Source organism: Clupea harengus, chromosome 22, assembly GCF_900700415.2.
Source record: "Clupea harengus chromosome 22, Ch_v2.0.2, whole genome shotgun sequence".
NCBI lineage: Eukaryota > Metazoa > Chordata > Actinopteri > Clupeiformes > Clupeidae > Clupea > Clupea harengus.
The window spans coordinates 23,127,223-23,143,283 of NC_045173.1; positions in this window are offsets into that span (position 1 = coordinate 23,127,223).

The window sequence follows — 16,061 nt, forward strand, 5'->3', positions numbered from 1 at the left end:
GCAGACCTGCCTGTCACAAAGGTCAGACTCGCAGGTGAGGTCCACGGTGACCTCTGGAAATCAGACAGCTATGGGGTGGATCAGTCCCTGTGTGAAAAGAGGGAAAGCACGCGCCACGAAGGAAGGCAGCTATGTAGAGATGTGTCAAGGAAGAGTAATATCCCACCATTCATCTCATCAGTTTCATGTCCTTGAAGCATACTGACTGGAACAGAAAATGTCTAAGAAAATGTGAGGCAGTGTTTAGGCATCTCTGTCAGCTGTATCCCAATACAAGCTATGATTCCTGATGACATCATTCTTGCACAATCTCCCTAAGATGTGTAGTTCAGGGCGGTCGCCTGGGTAACCCTGGGAAACGGTAGGGAACTGTAGGATCAGCTGAGTTCTACAAAAACAGAATTGTGCTTACAGTGGCAACATAAAAGACTGGAGGAGTGCCAAAGAAACTGTTTCTGTAGCCCACCTGGAGGCTCTACACACACACTCACACACACACACACACACACACACACACACACACACACACACACACACACACACATACACACTGGGCATCTATCTGTCAAAAAAAAAGAACGGACAGTAAGTGACAGCATTCTAAGGTCATGACTTTACCTACAGAGAGAGAGAGCCTCCACTGTGTCTCAATTAAGATGTACAGTGCATTCACGTATACTGTTCTAAAATGTGACTTGGTCCAAGGCATTTGCTGATCCTCTAAATGCAAATCTGGATATACAGTTCCCAGATACAGAGGAACCCAATGTGAGTTCCCAATTTGGACTGCATAGGAGCTGATGATGACCTCATTATTGATGATATCTGATTTATATTTATAAATTCTCTACATTCTCAATTTGTGTTGAATGTTCACACTGAGGTGGTTGTTATCTGACTGAAACGTTCAGCTTGAGACTGCATGTATTGTAATCTTAAGTGAAAAGCTCTGATACAGTACAGTCAGGCGTTTTGTTGTGTAGAACTGTCTGTCAAAGCTCCACAGCCCTCTGCTTTTGCAGCACTGCTTTTCAGAGTTGGGTGACATGCTGACCCGATCTCCTCTGCAAGAGTTGAATCAATGTCTCCATCTAACCGGTCAGACATTGATTCTGGAACGTCACATGATGTCACAGTGCTGTCACTTACTGTCCGTTCTTTTTTTTTTGACAGATAGATGCCCAGTGTGTATGTGTGTGTGTGTGTGTGTGTGTGTGTGTGTGTGTGTGTGTGTTTGAATGTCCCTTTATCTTTCTTCAGTGGTCTTCTGCTTGTTGAAGGTTGCGTGTGTTTGAGTGAGTGAGTGTGTGTGTGTGTGTGTGTGTGTGTGTTTTTATGTGTGTGTGTGTGTGTGTGTGTGTGTGTGTGTGTGTGTGTGTGTGTGTGTGTTTATGTGTGTGTGTGTGTGTGTGTGTGTGTGTGTGTGTGTGTGTGTGTGTGTGTGTGTGTGAGAGTGTCTCCTCGTGAGCATTTAATCAACAATGGCGACCTGTGTGCATTGGGTGGAAGCATAGCATGGGCTCTGTGGCTATGCAGACTGACTCAGCAGAGGCTGAATTTAAAGTCACCACTCTGCAAACCAACCCAAACAATAAGTGGAAGAGGGTATGACAGGGCATATGTAGCCACATTCTAACAACAGTATAGTAGTAAGGCTTGTCCATTTACAGTTTTTTCCAATCATTTTAGTTCTTGTACCTATACCATGGATACTTTTCCCAAACACTTCACACAGTGGGCTTTACAGACACACACCTCTGCATATCAGTTAACTTTTGGTGCAAAATGCAGTACAACAACCACACCACAATCAATTCTGCCGTAACTTTAACACATGTTCCCTCTCAGAGTAGAATGACCTAAAAAACACTAACAACTTGAAGAATTGCTAATTGCATCTATAAGATGTTGCTGTGTCCTCCAGTTTAGCATAGATTACTGTAGTGTTGCATTTAAAAAAGCGAAAAAACACACACAGACAAACACTTCTTTGGACTACAGTAATAAAGTTTGTAATATGACAGTAAACAAATCATTCTAAAATGCTGCAATATGTTTCATTACAGCCATATGCTAGAATTGCATGTGTTACTGCACTATATAGGCTTACTACATTACAACAAAAAGGCATGAATATGCTACGTATTTACTGCAGTATTTCCAATGCAGTAAATTACATACATCAACACAAGATACAGTCTACCAAAGTACTGTAATACCACTAGAAGTCTGCTGTAGCCCTACAGTAATGCTGATCCATTCTGTCCTCTGCATTTGGTGTCAAACTTTTACATGTTTGAACCTCGCATTTACGGTAACATTCTCCTCCGCATTGCATCTTGGAAATACGTCAATCCAAGCCAAGTATCTGAAGACAGTGTTGATATGTCGGTTTGCCTCTCACAATAGATGTCAAAATTGAGTGTGGCAAATTTACTGTAATTACTGTAAATAGAAGAATTGCATTCTTCAATAACTGTCTTTTACTGATAGCCTATGACTTACATAAAGAGCAGTACTGTAATAGTGGAAACAACTTTTCAGGAACAGTTACATCTATGTTTGCCTTCTATAGACTCTATTACTATTAGAGATAGTGAGAAGTCTGCAAGCCAAAACAAACTAAATAATCTAAATAAACTTTCTGCTAAATTAAGAATACTTTTTCTTATTCAAGCATATAATTTAATTTGTCTGTCTAAACAAAGCATCTTTCCATCTACAGTGATCTAAATTACTGTAGGTAAGGTTTTGAACTGAAAGTTAACTGTTCTGAACAGAGTATCTAAACATTGGTAAAAAATGCTGTAGTTCCACAGTGTTTTGCTGGTAATGAACATTGACTGGGACAGGTATCCATGAATTTTGGAAGAAGGTGTTATTGCCAGCATTTGTATCTAAGCATAGGGGCAAGTACCCACAGTTTGGTTCACATGGTCTACTGGTGTGCTCCATGTGTTAAGTGTTTTGGGAATGTGAACATGGTATACGTACAAGAACTAAAATGATTGGAAAAAACTGTAATTGTATTCGTATAACACCTTTCACAATTAAAAAAGGCCTAATGATGCGTCATAAGCCAGAACAGAACACTGAAGCAGCAAAACCGTAACAAAATAAAATCACAAAAATATCATGAAATATAGCACACACAGCTTATAAGATAACGCACAATTAAGTGAATTTAAGAAATAAAAAGATAAAACAGGTAAGATATTAGTTCTGTTGCTAATTTTATATATTTATATTCGATAAAACAAAAGCTTCACCACCAGATGAGTTTTCTCTTCACCCTTGGAACTGAGAGCAGGATAGAGCCTGGAGGAGAAGAGGAGGCACCAGCTGGAGGAGGAGCAGGTGTGTGTGTGTGTGTGTGTGTGTGTGTGTGTGTGTGTGTGTGTGTGTGTGTGTGTTTATGTGTGTGTGTGTGTGTGTGTGTGTGTGTGTGTGTGTGTCTGTCTGTCTGTGTGTGTGTCTGTCTGTGTGTGTGTGTGTGTGTGTGTGTGTGTGTGTCTGTCTGTGTGTCTGTCTGTGTGTGTGTGTGTGTGTGTGTGTGTGTGTGTGTGTGTGTCTGTCTGTGTGTCTGTCTGTGTGTGTGTGTGTGTGTGTGTGTGTGTGTCTGTGTGTGTGTGTGTGTCTGTGTGTGTGTGTGTGTGTGTGTGTCTGTCTGTCTGTGTGTGTGTGTGTGTGTGTGTGTGTGTGTGTGTGTATGTGTGTGTGTGTGTGTGTGTGTGTGTGTGTGTGCACACAAGCTCTGATTCCACTATCGGGCCTGTGCAAGCTTGGGCTATCTTCAGGCCAACCGGGGCTAATGGCCCGGGGCTTCAAACCGCTAGAAGAAAACCATTTGCGTTTCGACTGTCGGGCTGATAGCCCCGCAGTATTGCCCTAAAACCCGCCCATAACATGCCGCCTTGGGGTAAACGTCACCCATCTCACCTGCGACTGAGAAGTTCAAGTTGAGATGTATGTTAAAGTCAGGATGCCAGGCACCTACGACCTACAACAGAATAAGTTTAGAACAGAAATATTTTGGAAACCAAATATTATTCTGATATTGCCTACGTTACAACTTTTGGCACTGAACCTCTCTTAACTTTGACGCACCTCAAACACCAATTAGCCCTGCTTGGCCCAAGGGTAATTGTCAGGCCAAAAGCCCCTGGCCCCAAGCCCAGAGGAAGTCTTGAGAAGGCACGAACAAGCACCGGAAGTGCCAACGGGGAGGCAACTGGCCTTGGCACGTAATAGCTCGCCTGGGTCTGGCCCGGTAATGGATCACTGCTTCTGAGAACAGGTCAGACAGACAGACACTGTGGTGAGAGATGGTGTATTGGCAACAGTGGTGCAGGAGGTAAAGAAGCCGGTTAGTAATCAGAAGGTTGCTAGTTCAATTCCCTGTTGAAGTGTCCTTGAGCAAGGCACTGAACCCCTAATTGCTCCTGATGTGCAGTGTGCCATCAGTGTAAATGTAAAATGTGTATACATTGTAAGTCGCACATATGTAAGTCGCTTTGGATAAAAGCGTCTGCTAAATGACTAAATGTAATGTAATGTAATGGCGTAATAAGGTGACAACAACAGCAAGTTGTAGTTAATGCCAACACTGCAGTGTTCTTTACCAATTGCCACTCAATTCAGGTCCATAGCAGGACATCCAACCAGGGGTGCACCTACAAGGGTCTGTAGTCTATCAATTTCTCTGCTAATATGATTACAATCATCTGCTCATTCTATTAATAGGAACTCTGTGAGTACATTAAAGATCCTCAATAGGTTGTTATGACATATTATATTATATATCCATGTTACGTCCCTGTCTAGGGCTTTAGGACATGACAAAGATTTTAAAACACGGGCAGACAACGGAATAAAAATAACCGTGAATTTATTGGACAAAGAATAAAATAATTAAACTAAGGCTCAAAAATAACGTAACAAGCAAAAACACAAGGCTTTGCAAACAGGCCTCAACAGCCTGGCACTCTCTCCCGGTCTCTCACTCCGGTGAGTAGCGCACATGATGGCAGTGGCGCGGGCAAGGCCCGAGGCTGGGCCTAGCGGCAACGAGTGGTGGCAGACAACAGAAAATGCGATCCCCAAAGCAAGCCCTGTATGATGGAATCCCGGACGCATTTTAAAGGGCCGGGACTTCTATAGGCCCAATGGGATTAGAGCCCCAATCAACTGCGCACCAACCCACCTGCAAGACACACAGGCAAAAATACATAGCCAGACCCACAGGGTCGTAACAATCCATGCTGCCATCACTCATATTTCCATGCTGGCATATAATCTTACTTCTCCCTTTCTACATTCTGCAACCTGTATGTCTGTCAGTTGTACAGCTGCCCCATGTGTGCTAATGCTAGGTCTGTCTGAGGTATTTGCTTGATTCTATGTATGCCTTATCTGCCTGCCTCCTCCCCCTCACCCACCCACTCTTTCTATCCGTCTACCGGACCTGCCTCAAGCAAATGAGTCCCCCCTCTGAGCTGGGTTCTGCTCAACATTTCTTTCTGTTAAAAGTGAGTTTTTCCTTGCCACCGTCACCTTGTGCTTGCTCCAGGGAGGGGCGTTAGTGTCCTGGGCTCTGAGACCATGTTGGTGCTGTATAAATGAATGAAATTGAACCGCACAAGAATAAGAAAAGTAGGACCAATTTCTTACTTTAATCTCAATGTCATGCCCAAATCTGAAACCTGACTGAAAGTGTGTCAGTACTATTTCTGAGTACATTTACATTTTACATTTAGTCATTTAGCAGACGCTTTTATCCAAAGCGACTTACAAGGATGTATACACATTTTACATTTACACTGATGGCACACTGCACATCAGGAGCAATTAGGGGTTCAGTGTCTTGCTCAAGGACACTTCGACAGGGAATCGAACTAGCAACCTTCTGATTACTAACCGACTTCTCTACCTCCTGTACCACTGTCGCCCCTGAGTAATCTACAGCATCGCTGTCTTTCTCTTTACCTCTCTGTGTCAGTCTCCCTTTCTCTCTTTCTCCCTTTCCCTGTCGCTCCCTCAGTGCCTCATATGCATGCCCATGTACATATGCACATGTATAAATACTCACATGATGCCATGGTTTTGCTGTGTGCGCAGTGAGCCTGCATCAGGCATCAGCGCTATTCCCTCATTAGCCCTACTAAGTGTGCCAATTATCAGATCCATATAATGACGCTGCAGTCTGCTACCTCACTGCACCCACTGGGCGGTGGGTACACAAACCGCACCGCCCCTTTTGTTTTACTGCATTGCACTCCCTCTGAACTCCTGCCCTTTCAGTCTGATTCCCACACACCTTGCCCTACCAGATGAGCTGGCCCTTGGGTTAGGGTTAGGGTTAGGGTTAGGGTTAGGGTTAGGGTTAACCCTCGTACAGCCACAGTCGGCATTCAGAGCTTATATCTAACAACCAGTCATTGACAAAGTTGTGGAATGGTGGCCAGACAAAATTGATAGAAATCGTCGTCTCAACTCCACACCTAGCATCCAGTCAGTGGCTCATCTCACTTCATAGCGTGGATGAAACACGGAGGGTCCTAGAGGTTAAAGCACGTACTCAGCATACTGTGAATGCCAGCTTATCTCCACAGTTGAGCAGGGATTTCTGGTTCTCTCAGCCTCTGGTAATCAGCTTTGCCTTGTCGGACAAAGGCACCTGCAGAAGTGCCTAACCCTTGTCAAACGGCTCATGCAAGGCCAGACGTATGAGCCTTCGTCTTTGACCCCCCCCCCCCCCCCCACCCCAATGTTTATTAGCATGGCCGCCAGAGATGCTACTGGGAGATGATATGTCTGGCTGCTAAATGGCTTCATGTTGTGATTAAGGATGGTCGGCTTTGTCGGCTTGGTATTTCATAAAATTAAAAAAACACTTTCATTTTCCAAACATCAAAGGCACTCTTCTTCAATAGCGTTGGAAACTGGCCAAAGGATGGTACCTTTTTAGATCTGTCTTTGCTTTTGTTGAAAGACAGAGAGTCAGACACACAGAGACAGACAGACAGACAGACAGAAAGAGACAGGGAAGGGTGGGTGGTGGTTGGAGTGGTAGGAGGGACAGAGAGATTAGCATAACTAAGGAACATCAAAGACATGTATTAAAGCGGAGATGATTGTCATGATGCTTACACACAGGAAACAGTGAAGACAGCTTGATACTTGCAGAGCCCTCGAAACACGAAGCCCTCAGACTGAGCTGTTTTTTGCCATGCAGAGATAAATGTCAACAATCTGTACAACAGAAACATGGGGAACGTGCTTGCTCAGGAGAAAGTGGAGACTGCACATTCAGCAGTGGTGTATGCACACCCTGCTTAGTTCACTTATTCAGTGCTCGTGAAGTATACATCTGGCTGAAAAACAGTAATAGTGGTAGTTCACCCATGATTATCACTGGTGCTGTGGTCACTGTTAAAACAAATGCTGCTTTATCATTTTGCTCTCTGTATCTGTCTGGCTCCTGTATAGTAGGGTGGCAAAAGAGGAGTGGCTACATGCATACATGCCTATTCTGCATAAGGTCCTATCAGCAAACCCTCAGTAGAGACCCCCAGGTTAGTAACATCTCAGTAGAGACCCCCAGGTTAGTAACATCTCAGCAGAGACCCCCAGGTTAGTAACATCTCAGTAGAGCGCTGCAGTTTAGTAACATCTCAGTAGAGCGCTGCAGGTTAGTAACATCTCAGTAGAGACCCCCAGGTTAGTAACATCTCAGTAGAGCGCTGCAGTTTAGTAACATCTCAGTAGAGCGCTGCAGGTTAGTAACCTCTCAGCAGAGACCCCCAGGTTAGTAACATCTCAGCAGAGACCCCCAGGTTAGTAACATCTCAGTAGAGACCCCCAGGTTAGTAACATCTCAGCAGAGACCCCCAGGTTAGTAACATCTCAGTAGAGACCCCCAGGTTAGTAACCTCTCAGTAGAGACCCCCAGGTTAGTAACATCTCAGTAGAGACCCCCAGGTTAGTAACATCTCAGTAGAGACCCCCAGGTTAGTAACATCTCAGTAGAGACCCCCAGGTTAGTAACATCTCAGCAGAGACCCCCAGGTTAGTAACATCTCAGTAGAGACCCCCAGGTTAGTAACCTCTCAGTTGAGACCCCCAGGTTAGTAACATCTCAGCAGAGACCCCCAGGTTAGTAACATCTCAGCAGAGCGCTGCAGGTTAGTAACATCTCAGTAGAGACCCCCAGGTTAGTAACATCTCAGTAGAGACCCCCAGGTTAGTAACATCTCAGCAGAGACCCCCAGGTTAGTAACATCTCAGTAGAGCGCTGCAGTTTAGTAACATCTCAGTAGAGCGCTGCAGGTTAGTAACATCTCAGTAGAGACCCCCAGGTTAGTAACATCTCAGTAGAGCGCTGCAGTTTAGTAACATCTCAGTAGAGCGCTGCAGGTTAGTAACCTCTCAGCAGAGACCCCCAGGTTAGTAACATCTCAGCAGAGACCCCCAGGTTAGTAACATCTCAGTAGAGACCCCCAGGTTAGTAACATCTCAGTAGAGACCCCCAGGTTAGTAACCTCTCAGTAGAGACCCCCAGGTTAGTAACATCTCAGTAGAGACCCCCAGGTTAGTAACATCTCAGTAGAGACCCCCAGGTTAGTAACCTCTCAGTAGAGACCCCCAGGTTAGTAACATCTCAGTAGAGACCCCCAGGTTAGTAACATCTCAGTAGAGACCCCCAGGTTAGTAACATCTCAGTAGAACGCTGCAGGTTAGTAACCTCTCAGTAGAGAGCTCATCTGAAGCTTTGCGCATGGATGCTAAAGTGCTATTTGTTTGTTTGCTACACTCAAGGTGACTCAGGGAAACGCCCACTCCATTCACACCCCCGTCAGATCCTCTGACACTCGGCGTACTCACAGATTCTCTTGGCCGACTGCAGGTCTGCCATATGGTAATTCCCCCCCACAAAGGTGTATTTACTGCAGCAGAACAACATTACATCTCTACTTCCTCAGCTCCTGACTGAGAGCATGGGTACTAGGCAGTGATACACGCCACCACACAGGAATGGAACTTAATATTTGACACAGTCAGGTATTAATGAAATTAATGATCAATTAATAATGAAAATTAAAGCTTATTTTACTTCATTAATATCATTTCCAGGAAAGGGTGTGGTAATACAAATAGATTTTGTGTGTGCATGTGTGTATGTGTGACAATTTTTTTTTATGTGTGTGTACATATGAGCAGGAGTAGTGTGTTTTGGGGTTTCAGGCCCTTCCCTGGAGAAAAGTAAATGTATGGTAGGTGCATGTTTTGGAGAAAAAGGAGTGTGTGTGTGTGTGTGTGTGTGTGTGTGTGTGTGTCTGAGAGAGAGAGAGTGTGTGTGTGTGTGTGTGGGTTGGCGGGGGGGAGGCATTTTTTGGGGTACAGAGGCAGAGAAAGTGTGTCGGAGATAATGCAGAGTGTTATGCAGAGAGGGATGTGTGTGGGGGGATTTAGTTATGAATAAACTATATTGAACTAGTGTCCTAATGCCTGTTTGTGTACGTGTGTGCATGCATGCATGGATATATCGACATGTGAATGTGTATTGGCATTTTGAGTGTGTGAAAGAATGTGTGAGAAAATGACAATCTGTATGTCTGTATGTTGAGGGGGATACGTGTTTTGGGTGTGTGTCTGTGCTTTGGGGTAAAATGTCTTGGGGTAAGTGCGTGATTATGTTCTTTTGGTGTAGTGTGTTTTTTTCTATGCATGAGAGACAGTGAGAGAGAAAGAGAGTGTGTCTCTGCATGAGAGGTAATGTTGGTATGTGTGTGTGTGTGTGTGTGTGTGTGTGTGTGTGTGTGTTTGTTTGTACAGGGAGGGGTGAGTGTGCGGAGAGTGGAGGCCCTGCTCCCCCCCCTCCTCACTCACTCTATCTCTTCCGCTCTATCCCTCCCCCTCTCCATCTCTCTCCCTCCCCTTCTTTCTCTCTCTCTATCTCCCTCTCTCTCTCTCTCTCTCTCTACCTCTCCCTCTCTCTCTCTCTCTCTCTCTGCAGTCAGGCCCGTCCCCTGGGCTAAGCTGAGCTGAGCTCTCTTTCAGGAACTCAAAGAGCTTTTGTGCTGCCTGGTACATGGCCAAAGGCACTCCGGTGGTAGCGTTACCATGTTTTGCATGTGTGTCAGAGTATGTTGGGTGCTTGGAGGACAGAATGTGCATCATGTGCATCTGTGTGTGTTTGTGTGTCTATGCACCCCTTTAAGTGTGTCTCGTGAAGAATAAGAGACACAAGACAGAGTATTTAAGAGAAAGGAAGACAGTGATGTCTGTGTGTAAATGTGTATGCCCGTCTGTGTGTATGTGTGCATGCATGTGTGTGTGTGTGTGTGTGTGAGAGAGAGAGTGTGTGCACAGTCATTGTCTTGTCTTGCATTCACTCTCGTCAGGGGCAACCAGACACCACAAGTCTGTGTGCAGGGAGGCGGCCTTTTGACCAGGGCCCATTCACTAAGCTCCCTGGGCCTCCACGGCAGCACAACGGCTCCTTCTCCTCCTGCGGGATGTGGCCATGGCTACACTGGCCCAGTGAACGCCCAAAACATAAACGCCTGTGTTGACTGGAATCACATTGTGTGGGATCTGGAATTGACTTTGTCTGCCTTTCCTCGTGGAGGATTACCCTGCAAAGCTACTTCTCAGAATCTGGCGAGACACGTAGCCTGAGTCGGCAGTTTCCGCATGCTCTCTCTCTCTCTCCCTCTCTGCTCTGCCGATAGAAAGGTCATCAGCTGCCAATCCACATTGATGTGCACAATTGAAAGTGGGCATGTTGGATTCTTCTTGCTATTTATTTAATTGCCTTCGGAATCAATGACATCCTTCGACTGACACTGCAACCCCAATTTTTGTAATCTAAATGCAAGGCTGTACTCCTCCAATTCAGCACATATCGGCTATCGTTGTAATCTTTGATTGATGTTGTAACAGGGTCCCCTCGACTGATAGCATGATAGTCACAGCACAGGACTAAACGTAATCAACTTATTACCACTTGTGTTTACGCACTCATAACAATACATACCAATCAGAAGGATCACATTGGTTACAGAAAACAAGACAAGAAGATGAATGAAAGTTGAGCTGTGATTACATGTGAGCTGATGGTGAGCTGTGATGACTAAATATACTGTTGCCTGACATCGAAGAGAAACCTTGCTCCGATCAGTCTAAATTTAGTTCTTGAGGTTATTTTTAGCCTTCTCCTCACCTGTTTTATTAAAAATCTAAAGACACGCACACTTTCTGAACATAGTAGAAAGTAGAGTAAATCACACTTCTTGACCAATTACAGCAAATTTTGACTGTGAAGTTAGTGCAGACCTATAGGTAGACCCACCTACACTTTGAAAATGTTAGTAGTTGTAAGCCTCCTACCATGTTAAATACATTTAAACATACAAAATGGAGACACATTAATATTTCCATTAATATATCCATGTCCTGCACATGTCTATTCAATTCTGCTGTGAAAATCTACTATATATTTATTATGATCATATCTTTTAGTTTAATATAATTATATTTACGGTGGGAGGGTGGCTCAGGTGCTTGCCAAGGGGTTTCCTCCACTAAGAACCCCAACAGAAAAACATGCAGAAGAACTGAACTGTCCGTCTCTGACCAAGACGGATCACTTGGCTTGGTCCCCGGTCGCCTAAAGGCTGCCCACTGCTCCTGGGGGTCCTGGAGGAAGGACAGTCCAGGATGGGAGAAATGCAGAAAGTAAATTCACAGCGACCTCAGGCCCGCGTGTGTGTCCTGTGTCGCCACTATATATATATGCACGTGTCGTTTGTGCGAATAACAACTGACTGAAGTTTCCTTGTTGTTAATTATTGTATTATAATTATATTAAAGTATCTGTTAGCCCTCTGGTTCCCATGAGTCAGCACCCAGGTGCGACTGTGGTATCACCACCTCTCACCTCATTATATGGTCTGTGCTAAAAACAATGGCCCCATCAGAGGAGAATAGGATGACCTTAAAGGCCATTCCAGAGGAGTCTACTCTGTTAAGCAGGAATTTCAGTAATGATTGGAATTTCACACATGCCATTTATCCGATGTTTACACTTTGTGTCTGTACTGAGCTATCACAGGCTGGCAAGGCAACTGCTAACCAGATTCAGGGGGGTTTGACAACATATGGCGGCAGACAGACACAGAAGGGGCACTCCATGTGCAAAGGCATTCTATTAATGAGATGTCACATGGGCCCCGAACAGGCCAGAGAGGGGATGTTGTCATTTTCATGCGTGGGCGCGCACACACACACGCACACACCCACGCACACACACACACACACACACACACACACACACACACACACACACACACACACACACACACACACACACACACACACACACACACACACACACACAGACACACACACACACACACACACACACACACACACACACACACGCACGCACGCACACAGACACACACACACACACACACACACACACACACACACACACACACACACACACACACACACACACACACACACACACACAGACATGCACCCAAACATAGAAACAGATTATCTATAAAGATAATGATGAATGACTCTGAGAGCATCTGTTCATCCCAAATATTCTGGAATAGACCTGCTGCTCATATTTCCCCTCTTCTTTTTTGCACCTATGCTGTTAAACCCATGCAATCAGGCCAGGCAGGGTCTGACATATGGAGGTGATAGATGCAGTTGAAGTAGAGGACAGACCACCCAACTGCTAAAGATAGTGATAGTCTGTCTGCATGGAAGCATGAGAGGGTGAATATGGTGAGAGGGTGAATATGGTGAGACATTGCTACAAAGAGATTCAATGTGAAGACTGTGATCTTGCTTTGAGGCTGGCCTTAAACCTGGAAGGACCAGCACAAAACTAAACCAATCAGACTATAACAAAGATATGACCATCTTGTCATGATGGTTATAGCAATCTAGTGTATTAAGGAAGAACAGCACATGGAAGCATGACATCCCATGCCTGTTACTGCACTAGTTGAACATCATGCAGAGGCAAAGAGCCTGTTAGGTGAAAATTCACCCTTGTTACCTCAGGACTATATTTATTAGACAAACAACAATTGCAATCGGGCTCACTACCAGCACAAGGCTGAAAGTGAAGCAATTTCACTCACAAACCACAAGGTTTATATACTCAAGATTTATCTAATGCTGACGCCATGAATGTTTAACATCACAGTCAAAATAAAGTTCTCGACTGAGCTTCTTGTATTTTCTCAGGGTCGAGAAAACAATAAGTGGCGCCAGTTAATCAAAGTTACACACACGCAGAAACACAGAAAAGCCATGTTCCTGCATTACATAAGTACATGATTCATATAAGGTATTTAATAATTTAATAATGATAATTATATTCTTAAGTCTTTAAGAGTGTTTGGAAATTATCTCCATCAGAGCCTGTGTGTTGCTCTCTCACAAGTCCAGTCCAGCGCAGTGTGTGCTAAGATTTATTATACTGTACTGTAGCTTCAAAATGTTACAGAGTGTGACTGCAAAACCCTTTTTCAGCGGAGATCATTGTTATGTCATATTATGCCACCATTGGTCAGTGAGGGACTGAGTGTGCATCCACAGTGGATGGGTATCTGTGTGATAGTGATGGACTTGATTCCATTAAGTGTGTACCGTTTCATCATTTTGTTATCCCCCAGCTAAAGCCACAGCAGGTGTCTGGGTGTTTACAGCTAATCTGGAGGGTTCACACTTGTCTATTTGCTTTATGGTTTGATGTGTACGGTTTCAGGATTAATCCCTTGGAATAAGCAGCTAGTTAAAGCCATTGTTTTAGATTATCTTTGCAAGGCAGGGATTAGTCAAAATCGAGTGGCAATCAAGTGAAGACAGCTTATAATAAGGCTCCACTGCCACAGCATTACAAGGACTGCATTGTTTTCATCATAATTGTAAATGATATCCATTGAGGTCTATGCAAATTACCAATTGCTTCCGTGTTTGTGTTCACAATACCAAAGAGAATCAAATTACTATTTAATCAGAAAACACTGGAATGTCAGTTTGGTTTGCAACTGTGTTTTTATTAAAGCATGACATTGGAATGCTGTATTGTGTATCATGGGTGTAGTTTTCTTCCCACAAATATGGAATAGTAAACCAAGGTGTGTTTCTTGAAAAGATCCCTGAATATTACATTTAGCTGAAATCGTGTTTGGCCAACACAAGTTTTAATTCATTTTTTACTAATTGAATTAATGGCACTGACAGGTGTGCGTGTTTCCTGAATTAGTCTGTGGTCCAGAGACAAATCACTTATACACAAGTACAGCAGAACGATATAAACGTCATGGCAAGCTACATCTGGTATTTAGGCGACATTTCCAAAACATCCGATCCTTGTGTCAAATCACCAAACCACCAAACCAAGTCACTATTCCGTGCCTCCTTTCTGTGACATGCCAAGACCAACACACTTAGAACTTCCACATCTTCCCTCAATCATCTCCAAGCATAAGGTGGATAAGGTTGGTTGTCTTCTGTATCAATACTTGCTATGGACAGGATTAAATTAACAGACTTATTTCATTATGTAAGGTAGGATTTGATAGCACCATCTGGCCATTCTCAACACTTTAAGCCCCAGCCCCGGACTGCCATCTCTCGTGCTCTGAGAAGCAAGGGACTTGAGTAGATTACAAGGAAATCCCCTCTGGTTCCACAGACAGGGAGACAGGGCACAGCTCTGGCCAACTGTGCACCTTGAAATAGAGCCATCGTGCCATTGTGTCCATTCAACATTTTATCAATGACATTAATGCTATTTTGGCCCTGTGGGGATGTGCCTTCACCAAACACAAATACATGAAAATGACAATGTTGAATGATATGTGAATCGAGGGCAGATAGACCTTCGAGGTAAGTGTTTGCTTTCAAATGAAAAAAAAAAAGAATTCCTTTCAAATGAAAAGAAATGTTGTGTAAAAACTAGTTTTTATGATTTTGTACTGCCTTTCAATATGTGTATATGCTAATGTGATGAAACAAGTATGTGCAAATGGTGAATACTGGGCTGTCTGTGATGTATTTTGCCCTGTCTTTTTACTTAGTTGAGCCACGTAAAATGAAAATCTACAATTTCTGTGACGACATCTTAAATCAGCATGAGAAACTGATTTTTTTAGTCAGATAGTTTAGCCTGCTCACGCTTCTCTGTGATGTGGCAGAAGTATTTGTCAGAGACCATTAACCTTCTGCTCTCAGAATCTGTGTATGGCATTAAATGTAAAAAAAACTCCAAAATGTTGCATATGCAGTGGCATAGGTTGGGCTGTTAAGAATGGTCAGTCTTGTATTCGATACACTACTTTCATTCTGGCCATCAAATCAGTAATTACTGAGAGGCATGTTTCCTACACCATTACAACAATTAAGGTTGTAACTTAAATGACGGAAGCAGCATGAACAAAACCATGTCATCAGCAGCTTCTTCATACAAATGCTAACTCACCAAAGACGGTGGAGGAGACAACGATGAGGCTAGCAATGATGCTCTGAGACCCCTGTTAATACCGCTCGGGCAGTCTGGCCTGCCTTGTGGCTGACAAATGTGACCACATATTAAAATGTGTGGTTGCTAAAGCCTACATTTATGCCAAGATTAATTATAAGCAGTTTTATCCAGAGAGGGATACAACTACAGCTGCTATAATCATATTAATTTTGTAGCAGACCAGACAGCTCTAACAATGCCATGTGATGGATTCTATAATGTGATTTACAAGTGCCATTAAATAATATGAATATAAATAGCATTACAAGATATTCTCTTACAGGGGTAAGCCTGCATCTTTCAGTCTGTAAACACTTCCAACGAGATACCAATAACAAAACAGTACATAAAGTGATGCTGAAGGAGTCATTTCATTATGCAGTGCATGCAATGCATATGTAGTTAATTTATAGAAGGGTAAAATGCAGTGAGAACAGTGTTATCACTGAACACTGGCTCAGTTAAGGTTTCAGCTCCAGACATTCTGTCAGTTCTCACTTTA